Source organism: Halichoerus grypus, chromosome 10, assembly GCF_964656455.1.
Source record: "Halichoerus grypus chromosome 10, mHalGry1.hap1.1, whole genome shotgun sequence".
Taxonomy (NCBI): domain Eukaryota; kingdom Metazoa; phylum Chordata; class Mammalia; order Carnivora; family Phocidae; genus Halichoerus; species Halichoerus grypus.
In genome coordinates this window covers 138316076-138326394 of record NC_135721.1, presented here as the reverse complement: position 1 = coordinate 138326394, position 10319 = coordinate 138316076, and the positions used below count along the sequence as shown (strand labels likewise).

Sequence of the window (10319 nt, the reverse complement as noted above, 5' to 3'; positions counted from 1 at the left end):
CAAAATGGGGTGTGGGGTGTGGGAAGGGCACCCTGTCCCTTTAGAGACCAGTCTCTGAAGTCACACACACACACATGCACGTGCGTGTGCACGCAAGTCTTCTTTCTCCTTCCATCGGCTAAAACCCAGTCACAATCTGTATGGAAGATGAGAAAATGTAGTCTTCCTGACACGTGCCCAGCTACACCAGGGTTCTGTGCGGGGCCATCCAGCAGCCTGTGCCCAGCAACCTTCCCAGCCCCGGGTGGACACGGCTGCCAGACCACAGGATGAGCATCGTGGGGAAGCGTGGGGCAGAGTGTGACCCCGTGGTCCCCGCTGCTTCCTTCCCACATGGCCACACACCCTGTGTATTAGGCCACACACACACCCCCATGAGGTGGCATTACCATCACCACGTTGCCCAGGGGAGGAAACCACAGTGGGAGAGCTTGGGGCACCCCGGCTAGAGGTAAGTAGGGGAGAGTATGTGGCCCCAGAGCCCACCTGGGAAAGTGGCCAGAGTCACAGTGGAACCCGCCCCCGGCTGTGCTGCCCTCTGGGGTCCCCGCAGTGGGTGCCCTGGTTTCTGAGAAGGTCTGCGTGCTCCTTGCCACCATCCAGGTAGGTGAGGTGCAGAGTTGCATCCTGCTGTCTCCTGGGCCCATGGGCCACCATGGCCCGGCCTGGGGACTAGGGCCACTCTGTAGGGAAGGTGGGGAAGGCTGCAGGTGGTTGGGCTGGATCTGGGCAGCCTGGGAGGCGAGGGGAAGGGATGAGGGCAGGGGGCTTCCCGACTGGCCTCCAGGGCTGTGGGATGGACACAGGGAGGGGGATGCCTGTGGAACAGAGGGTGGGGGCTGGGGCGGAGGGCCGCTGCAGACTCCTGGGGGACAGAGCTGTCCCCCCTGGGGTGCTGACTGAGGGGTGCCAGTGGTCAGCTGCTCACATCCCCCCGGCCCCGTCCTGCCCCCTTGCTCTCCCCCACTCCTGCCCTGGACAAGATCATGGGGATGGAAGACGATTTTGGAGTGACATCAGCATTCCCAAGTGGCTGGTGAGATTTCAAGGATGTTTGTTACCCCCACAAACGCGCTGTCCCTGCTTGTGGTGACCTCACTCTCCACTGGGGTTCCTACCACGTGGGGGCACGTTGCAGGCGTCTCTGAGGGTCCGAAGGTGTCGTGGGGCCACCCAAGGGTGTGTACGATGCCTGGAACACGGTCAGCGGGGCTGTGGTCGGCAGAGGGACAGGACATGGTGCAGATGGACACAGTGGGCAGGCGTGGGCTCGAGGGAAGCTCGACTCCCATGTGTGCCAGGCCACTGCCCCCTGCCTGTGGGCCCCTGTCTGCAGCCCCCTGGACGCGGCCCCCTGCCCACAGCCCCCTGGACGTGGCCCCCTGACTCGGCCCCCTGCCCACAGCCCCCAGGATGCGGCCCCCTGGACACAGCCCTCTGGACGTGGCCCCCTGGACGCGGCCCCCTGGACGCCCCCTCTCACCCTTCCTGGGCCTGGAGCCGCCGCATCCAGGACGCCACTAGGTGGCAGCGCTCACTGGACAGAAGGCCGCCTGCGGAGCCAGACCCAGGCTGAGGCCGCTCACAGGGGACCCTCCAGCTTCCCGCCTGGGATTCTTCACCCTGGGTGAGCGAGGTTAGAGGTCAGACCCAATCCCCAAATAAGGTCTGCTCTGAGCTCCTGCCAGGAGAACTCCCTGTCCAGAGGGTCTTCAGGCCCTGTCCCCCTGGCCGAGGGGTTACTGCCACCTCTCCTGCTCTGTGCGTGCGTGTGCACGTGTGTGCTCATGTATGTGCATGCGTGTGCGAGTGCTCGTGTATGTGTGTGCTCATGTGTGTGTGCATACGTGTGCTCATGTATGTGCATGCGTGTGCTCGTGTGTGAGTGCATGTGTGTGCTCATGTATGTGCATGCGTGTGCGAGTGCTCGTATATGTGTGTGTGTGTGAGTGTGTGTGAGTGCATGCGTGTGCTCGTGTGTGTGTGCGACAGGAAGCAGGGCCCAGGAACATCCGTGAAGCAGCCAACAGGAGGAGGGGCCCTGGGGAGGCCGGGGCGGGGGGGTGGTCACAGGCTGGCCCGACCGGCCTGTGGGGCCAGCCCAACCCTGGGTCAGTGGTTCTGGGGGGCTCGTGGTGAGCCTGGACCCTCCCTGCCCAGTGCCGGGAGCCCCTCGGGGACCTGAGACCCAGGGAGGGAGCGACGGGCAGGAGGCTGGCCCGGTTCGGGGCCGCCGTGTCTATCTTCACCCGGACCCAGAGCCTGGGGCACAAGAGGGGGCACCCACCAAGGTCTGTCTCCCGACCTCTGAGGCCGACCTGCCCAGAGCAAACCTGTGGTTACAGTGTTTCTGGAAGCTCACGGAACAAATCTCCCTGACCTTCTAGCGCGCCGCAGCTCCGTCCCGAGCCAGGTCAACGAGGCAGGAGCGCCGAGCTTGTTTGCTGACCTTTATTACACTCGCCAGGCCCGCCTGCCCTTCAGGCTCGTCTCCGCTCTGGCAGGGCCCCGGGGGAGGAAGGAGGCCAGCGCCCCAAGCTCCCAACCCCTCTCTTCTGAAAGCCCGGTTATGGGGAGTGCAGCTGGAGTGTGGTGGGGGTCCTCAGGGAGGGCCGAGGGCGCTGCAGCAGGGGGGCTGCGCCCTCTTCCCTCCCTCCCGCTCTGCCTGGACTGGCCCTGTACCTGCTCACAGCGTCATCCGGCCCCTGTCTCCTGGACAGAATGTCCCTAGATGCGTCCTGTGTTATAGAAACAAGCCCCCCCCACCTGCCCTGGGTGGGCGTGAGTATTGGGAGCAGAAGGCCTTGGGTTTGGGGGCTCCCCCAGTGCACTGGGCCGCACAGTCTAGGAATTGTCTGGTGGCCCCTCCTCGGTGACCTCATCCAGTGCCCTGGCCCTGGATATTGTCCGGAGCCCACCCTCTCCCCACCGTGCAGATTCTCCTGCAGCCCCTGCACTCCGTGCCCACTCCGGGCTCCCCATTACCCCTGTCTGCGGCCAGATTCCCCCTCTCCCCCTGTGACCCGCCAGGAAATCCACCCTGCCCTCTGAACGCGCCCACCTCCTCCTGGGCTTTCTCCCTCCAGCACCGGTGCAGGAATGAGACTGGGGCTGGACCTCAGGATGGGCTAAGGAAGGGCACAAAGCACCCAGCTGCTCTGCGACTTGGAAACTGAGGCCGGAGGCTGGAGGGACTGGCCAGGCAAGTGACCAGGCAGGACCGGAACCCAGAGCCAGCGGGGACGCCTGCCCTTGGCTGTTCAACCGGGCAAGTCGGGGCCCCTCTTTGCAGTTTGGAGCTTTCACAGGGAGGAGAGAGGGTTTACTATGGAGGGACCCCAGCGTGAGCCCCGGGAAAGGCACACTCGTGCTTTACCCAGCACCGGGGAGGCTGGAAGTTTCTTCCGTGTGTGCAACTGTGCACCTTCCTCACCGAGTCCTGTGAAGCTTTCCGTTAACCCCTCCACCTGGCTGGCCCTCTCCTCCTCTTCTCCCATCCCCAGTCTCCTCCTTCAAGGCTTCTGCTCCTTTGGCCAGGGCGCTCCCTGCTCTGAAGGCTTTCATGGCTCCCTAGTGCCTGTAGGGAAAAGTCCCAACTTTCTTGTCACATCTGGAGCTTCTGGGGGTCATGGGGGGGGGTCTGCTGCCTCTCCGTCCAGCATACCAGATTCGCTCCTCTCTCTGTGCTGCCCCCTCCCCACCTTCCCTGCCTTCTGCCCTCTTCCCAAATCCTCCTAGGCCTGCCAGGCCCACCTCCACTCCTGCCTCCTCCTCGGGGCCCCCATGCTGCCCTGCACCAGGGTCCCTCCCTCGTCTGGACCTGCATCCTGTGGGTGACATGTGGCCCCTCCATTCTTCTCAGAGGGGCTCCTCCTGAGTCTCCTCCCTCCAGCCAGGCCCTGCTCCCTTCGCTTGTCCCTGGCCTGGGCACCCGAGTCCTTGGGCACGTGCTGGGTCCTCGGGGTTCCCCACCTGCTTGTAGCCATCATCTGGTTTTATAAGATGCAAAAAAGTAATTTCTTTTTCAATTTAAAAATGAAACGGTTTAGCTCAAGCCTTTTACTTCCGCATCCGCAGAGGGAGGTCTGATGTTGGTGCAGGGCTCATTCTCAGCACTGCCACGTGAGACGGCCCGAGTCAGCCCAGGGACCTGCACAGGTCTGCAAACGGCCAGTGCACGGAGAGGGCAGCGGCCGCACACACCTTGTGCCCAGCATCGTGGGAGGCTCAGGAGCCGGCTGAGCTTGTGGTCGGGGGAGCTCGAGGCAGCTCTTCATCACCTGACCCTCTCTGACTCCGTGCATGGTCAGCCCAGCCGCCCCATGACCGCTGGTCACTCGGCCTCCATTGCCCTGGACTGTCCACCACCCTCAGGCGGGTTTTCACGCCCGCCATGGCTGCATCATGGCAATTTGGTCACCCAGATGCTCCTCAGCATGGAGTCCACGGCCACAACCAGGCCCCCACGGCTCCCTCCCTGGCAAAGGCCAATGGCCTTAGCCCCTCCTGCATTCCAGATAGGAGATCTCTTGTGATGCAGGCCAATTGTGTCCTGGGCGGCTTGTGGTCCACTAATACCTTCAGTCTTTTTCTCGTGACCCAACTTCAGCCTAGGGCAGTGAATTCAGGTCTCAGTTTGGCAACTCTGGATCGGATAGCACTTTGTACCTGTTAGCTTTTGTCTTCCGTGTGGACTCAGCAGACCCTGACACTGTCATCTGCAGCCCTGGTCTCGGAGGGAGGGCTCTTGGAAACACTGCTCCTGGCGGCCAGATTTCCCTGGATGAGGCCCTTCCTCCCCACCAGAGGCAACGTGTCCCGAGATTGTCTCCCTTGGGGCTTCACAGAAGGGTGGGAGGCCGGTCTGTGCCTGGCGGGGGCCCTCAGCCCAGGAGCTAGAGGGACGCCCCAGCCACGTCCACTCCACCAGCCAGAGCCACACAGCTGGGGCTGGGACTCTCCTTGACATTCAGAGCTGCTGATGTTTCGTTGCATGGTTGGTTTGACATTTGCATTGGAGTTGGTTTGTGTTAACTTCCTGCAGCTTCCACAGAGCCTAGATCCTCCTAGCTGCTCTGGCATTGAGAATTTGAGGGGGCCGCCCCGCCCACGGCCTGCCCTGCGCAGGGGAGGCTCTGGGACCCCGACCACCCAGGCGCAGACCCAGAGCTGGGGGGCCACCTCCACCAAGACCTTGCACGTGGCTGCCCATCCTGCCCAGGCAACCAGGCACCTACCTTGGGGGCAGAGACCATGGTCCCCGCTGTGTCCTGCCCGGAGTCCTGATCTACAGACACTGTGAGAAGTCACCCACGGTGGCCACGTTTCCAGCCACGAGGTTCTGGGATCCCTTGTTGTGCAGCAACAGATACACAAATGTGAAATGTCGGGATTTACGGGAAAGGAGTCCTTGGCGCGTTATGAGGGTGTGGCCCCGTGGGCACAGACCCGGAGGAACATGCCGGCGTGCTCTGGGGAGCCTGGCGGTGGGAAGGCAGGGGAGAGCCAGGCTGCTCCTAGTTCGCTGAAAGCTCTTATCATCAACGGATGTTTGCCGAACGCTTTGTTGGCATCCACGGCGCTGGCCGGTCATACGGCTTTCCTTCTTTACTCTGTTAATATGCTGGATGACAGCGAACACTTTCTGAATGTCGACCCAGCCTTGTGCCCGGGGATGAGCCTGAAGGCGTCATGGTGTGTGGCCCTTTCATGTTTGCGGGATCCTGTGCGCTCACTCGTGCTCTGGTCTGTGCTCATCAGGGTAATGAGTTGGGAAGTGTGTCCTCTCTGAAAGGGAATGTGTAAATCGCACTATTCCTGCCTTGTCTGCGTGTCAGGATTTCCCAGCGAAACCACACGGGCCTGAGTTCTTTGTCAGAAGGCTTGTGACTACACACTTAATTTCTGTTATGGTACGGGACTGCCCTGCATCTGCTTCTGGCGGGGGTTTCAGCGGTTTGTGTCTGCCGGGGATGCTGGGGACGCGGTCCGTCTGGTCTAAGCCGCTGAGTGTCTGCGGCTTCCCTCGTTCTCCCGCGGCAGGGCCGGGCTGTCCAGAGCGAGGCCCTCCTTCCCTCCTGGGGTCAGTCTGTCTAATAGTTTTTATTGCTGGTTTCAAGGCCTCAGCGTTTGGTTGTTCTACCTTCAGCCTTTCTGACCTTGGTTTGTCTCTTTTCCTTCTGCTTTCCTTAGGCCCTACCTGCCTTTTGCAGATTCGTAGGTGGGAGCTCAGGTCCCTTCATGGAAACCCCTCTTCTCTAACAGAAGCATCGGACTGTAACTTCCCCCCGAGCACAGCTCTGCCTGCCTCCCACAGAGTTTGAGAGTTTTTTTTCATTTTCATTTTAGTTCAAAATATTTCCAAGTTTCCCTCGAGACTTCCTCTTTCCTGGATTATTTTGGAGTGTGGGAATATTTGGGGGAGGGTTTCAACATATCATTCTGTCCCTGACTTCTCCTTCAATGCCCTCATGTTCTGAGACAGCATTTTCTGTGGTTTGTATGATTGCTTTGCTTTTTGGTTTGCTGGGGTTTGTGTTACGACCCAGATACGGTGAGTCTCCGCGGACGCCCAGAATACAGTGTGTCTCGTGTCCACATGCTGCTGCTGGTCCAGAAGCGTCATCGGATCAGGTCAGTTGATGGTGTTGTGCAGGCCATCTGGGCAGTCTTGCGGTCACCGTGGGCGGGCCGTGGGGGCAGACAGAGGATGCTCAACAAGCTACTGGGTGGTGGGCAGCCTCCTCACTGTGTCCAACAGCACCGAACACCTGGCAGGTGCTCACGCACTTACCACAAACCCTGGGCCTGGCTTCCAGTAAAGATGGCGGCAGCAGGATGCCGACACACACAGGCCAGCCTGGGGCCCCTGCGTCCCCTGGTCCAGCACCTCTGGGGACAGGCCTCCCCTCACGGTTCCTCCTGCAACTTGGCACCTGTGAGTTCTGGGTGTACTTGGTGTTCCCGGTGCTGGGGTGGAGACGGGCAGTTAAGGGCGGTCCAGGTTCTGGGTGAAGGGCCCCCAGACTTGGATCTCCTTGACCCCAAAGTCAGACAAGAACGCACGCCTCAGAGCCTGGTCCACGAACGGGCTCAGAGCCACAGGAAAGATTCAAAGTCACCACTGCTACCTCTGGCAAGTTCCGCACCTCCCAGGGGAGGAGAAGTGTCCAGGTGTGAGGCCCAGGCTGCAGCCTGGCCAGTGCGGGCTTGTCCCTTCTGTGCCTCTCAGCTGCAGTCCCTGCCTGGGGTGTGTCACGAGATCATGGCCCCCCACATGTGTGTGGGGAGCTGGGCTGTCGTAGGGAGACGGGCTTCCCCAGCCCTAGGCTGCAAGGAGGCTGATGAGGCCCTCCCTGAGGGCAGGCGAGGGCTAGACTGTGCCCAGGGCTTTCCCAGGGCTGCACCAGCAGAAGCGAGGCGGGCTGAGTGGGGACGCCGCTCGCCCAGGCAAGCAGCAGGGGCCGGGGGCCCCATGCTCCCTGCACTTGGCACCCCTAGCTCTGCACTCCCAGCCACGGGAGACCGGGGGTGCAGGCAGGCTCGCCCGCCAGGAGCAGACGGTGGGACGTGGGCGGCAGGAGCAGCTGGAGAGAATTTCCAACCCCACTGCTCTGTGGAAATGGTCACAGGCACGGAACGCAGGTTTTGTAATTTAAAAACACCAAACAAATCTTCAGTCATTTCACCACTGAGGAAACAGAATGGAAGAACAAGGCAGTCAAGGCTGGGGCCCCCAGCCAGGCAAGCGTCCCCCGGGGGGGTGGCCAGACAGGCCCCCCGGAGGCCTCAGTCCTCACTGGCTGGCTGGCCATCACCTCCCCGAGCGGGAGGGGCCGCGGCCGCTGAGGATGTGACTCCGTTATATTCTTCAGGCAGCAAGAAATGATCTGGTATTCTCCCCCGGACTCCTTGGTAGTCTGTCAGAGGGAGAACCTTGTCGCTGTCCCATCGCCTGCTCCCGCCCCGAGGAACCCTATAAGTCTCAGTCATGCGTGAGTGCATCTCCATCCACGTGGGCCAGGCTGGTGTCCAGATCGGCATGCCTGCTGGGAGCTCTATTGCCTGGAACACGGCATCCAGCCCGAGGCCAGATGCCAAGTGACAAGACCATCGGGGGAGGAGATGACTCCTTTAACACCTTCTTCAGCGAGACGGGCGCTGGCAAGCATGTGCCCAGGGCCGTGTTTGTAGACCTGGAACCCACGGTCATTGATGAAGTTCGCACCGGCACCTACCGGCAGCTCTTCCACCCTGAGCAGCTCATCACCGGCAAGGAGGACGCTGCCAACAACTACGCCCGAGGGCACTACACCATTGGCAAGGAGATCATTGACCTTGTCTTGGACCGCATTCGGAAGCTGGCTGACCAGTGCACAGGTCTTCAGGGCTTCTTGGTTTTCCACAGCTTTGGAGGGGGAACTGGTTCCGGGTTCACCTCCCTGCTGATGGAACGTCTCTCTGTCGATTATGGCAAGAAGTCCAAGCTGGAGTTCTCCATTTACCCAGCTCCCCAGGTTTCCACAGCTGTAGTTGAGCCCTACAACTCCATCCTCACTACCCACACCACCCTGGAGAACTCTGATTGTGCCTTCATGGTAGACAATGAGGCCATCTATGACATCTGTCGTAGAAACCTCGATATTGAACGCCCAACCTACACTAACCTTAACCGCCTTATTAGCCAGATTGTGTCCTCCATCACTGCTTCCCTCAGATTTGATGGAGCCCTGAATGTTGATCTGACAGAATTCCAGACCAACCTGGTGCTCTATCCCCGCATCCACTTCCCTCTGGCCACCTATGCCCCGGTCATCTCTGCTGAGAAAGCCTACCATGAACAGCTTCCTGTAGCAGAGATCACCAACGCATGCTTTGAGCCAGCCAACCAGATGGTGAACTGTGACCCTCGGCATGGTAAATACATGGCTTGCTGCCTGTTGCACCGTGGCGACGTGGTTCCCAAAGATGTCAATGCTGCCATTGCCACCATCGAGACCAAGCGTACCATCCAGTTTGTGGACTGGTGCCCCACTGGCTTCAAAGTGGGCATTAATTACCAGCCTCCCACTGTGGTGCCCGGTGGAGACCTGGCCAAAGTACAGCGAGCTGTGTGCATGCTGAGCAACACCACAGCCATCGCTGAGGCCTGGGCTCGCCTGGACCACAAGTTTGACCTGATGTATGCCAAGCGTGCCTTTGTTCACTGGTATGTGGGGGAGGGCATGGAGGAAGGAGAGTTTTCCAAGGCTCGTGAGGACATGGCTGCCCTTGAGAAGGATTATGAGGAGGTTGGAGCAGATAGTGCTGAGGGAGATGATGAGGGTGAAGAGTATTAACCTGTCTGCTACGATTTTGCACTCCGTTGTCTTGGGACTGTCTTATTTCTGTTCTGGAAGCTGTCTGTTGTGGCCCTAACTTGTCAATAAAAGTGATGTTTCTGTTTTAAATGTCAAAAAAAAAAAAAAAAAGAAATGATCTGGTAAATATTTTATGTCCTTTTTAAGAAAATTGGGCTGAGAGAGGCCTCCGTCTGCCCCACAGTCTACAGGCAGCGGCCAGGCCGGCGATGTAGACGTCTCCGGGGGATGGTGCCTGGCCATCCTGGGCGGCTTGGGCCGGGGAGAGGTGCTGTTGGCTGCAGGACCCCTCATTTGAAAGGAGAGGGTTAGGTCAAGGGCGGACAGGACTGCCCCTTCGGGAGAGGCCTAGCCCAGGTGACAGGTCCACACAGTGATCGCGGGCAGGGGTCCAGCTGCAGAACGCACAAGCAGATGGGGGATTCTTGGTTCTGCCCAGCCCATCTGCCCCCAAGGCCACCCAGGGCCAGCAGGGCCATGCTGCCCTCCCCTGTGGGCAGGGCCTGAGCTAGGTGAGAGCCCCAGTCCCAGGATGGCAGCCCTTCTGTCTTGATAAGGCCAAGGGGTCCCCACTCTCCAGTTTATTCATCTTGCCTCCCAACAGTCCTACTGCCTCTGTCCAACACAGGCTCTTCAGCCCAAGGGCACAGCCCTCGACAGCGGTGAGCAGTCAGGATCCATAACCAGCCAACAGCGAGTCCAGGGTCCTGTGGTGACCAGGGCCCCGGACTGCTGCCTGGCTCCAAGCTCCCCCTCCCAGGGGTGCTGCAAGGGCACGGGCCCTCCGAGCCATGTGGAGGCCTGGAGCCAGCGGTGGGGGGCGGGGGGCTGGTGTCTGCTGAGTCAGGATCTCCCACCAGCAGCCTGGGGTGGGACCTTGGTGCTTCTCCAGAGTGAACCATCTGCATCTGCCTTGTCCAGCAGGGAGGCCAAGTATTAAGGGCCTAGAGGGATAGCCCA

The 10319-nt window shown here is 60.4% G+C and overlaps 1 pseudogene; it reads left to right on the top strand.

The window, feature by feature from the left end:
- The first annotated feature begins 7929 nt into the window (after nucleotides 1-7929).
- LOC118531146 (tubulin alpha-1C chain pseudogene) lies at nucleotides 7930-9449 on the top strand (annotated as a pseudogene).
- Nucleotides 9450-10319: the final 870 nt, after the last annotated feature.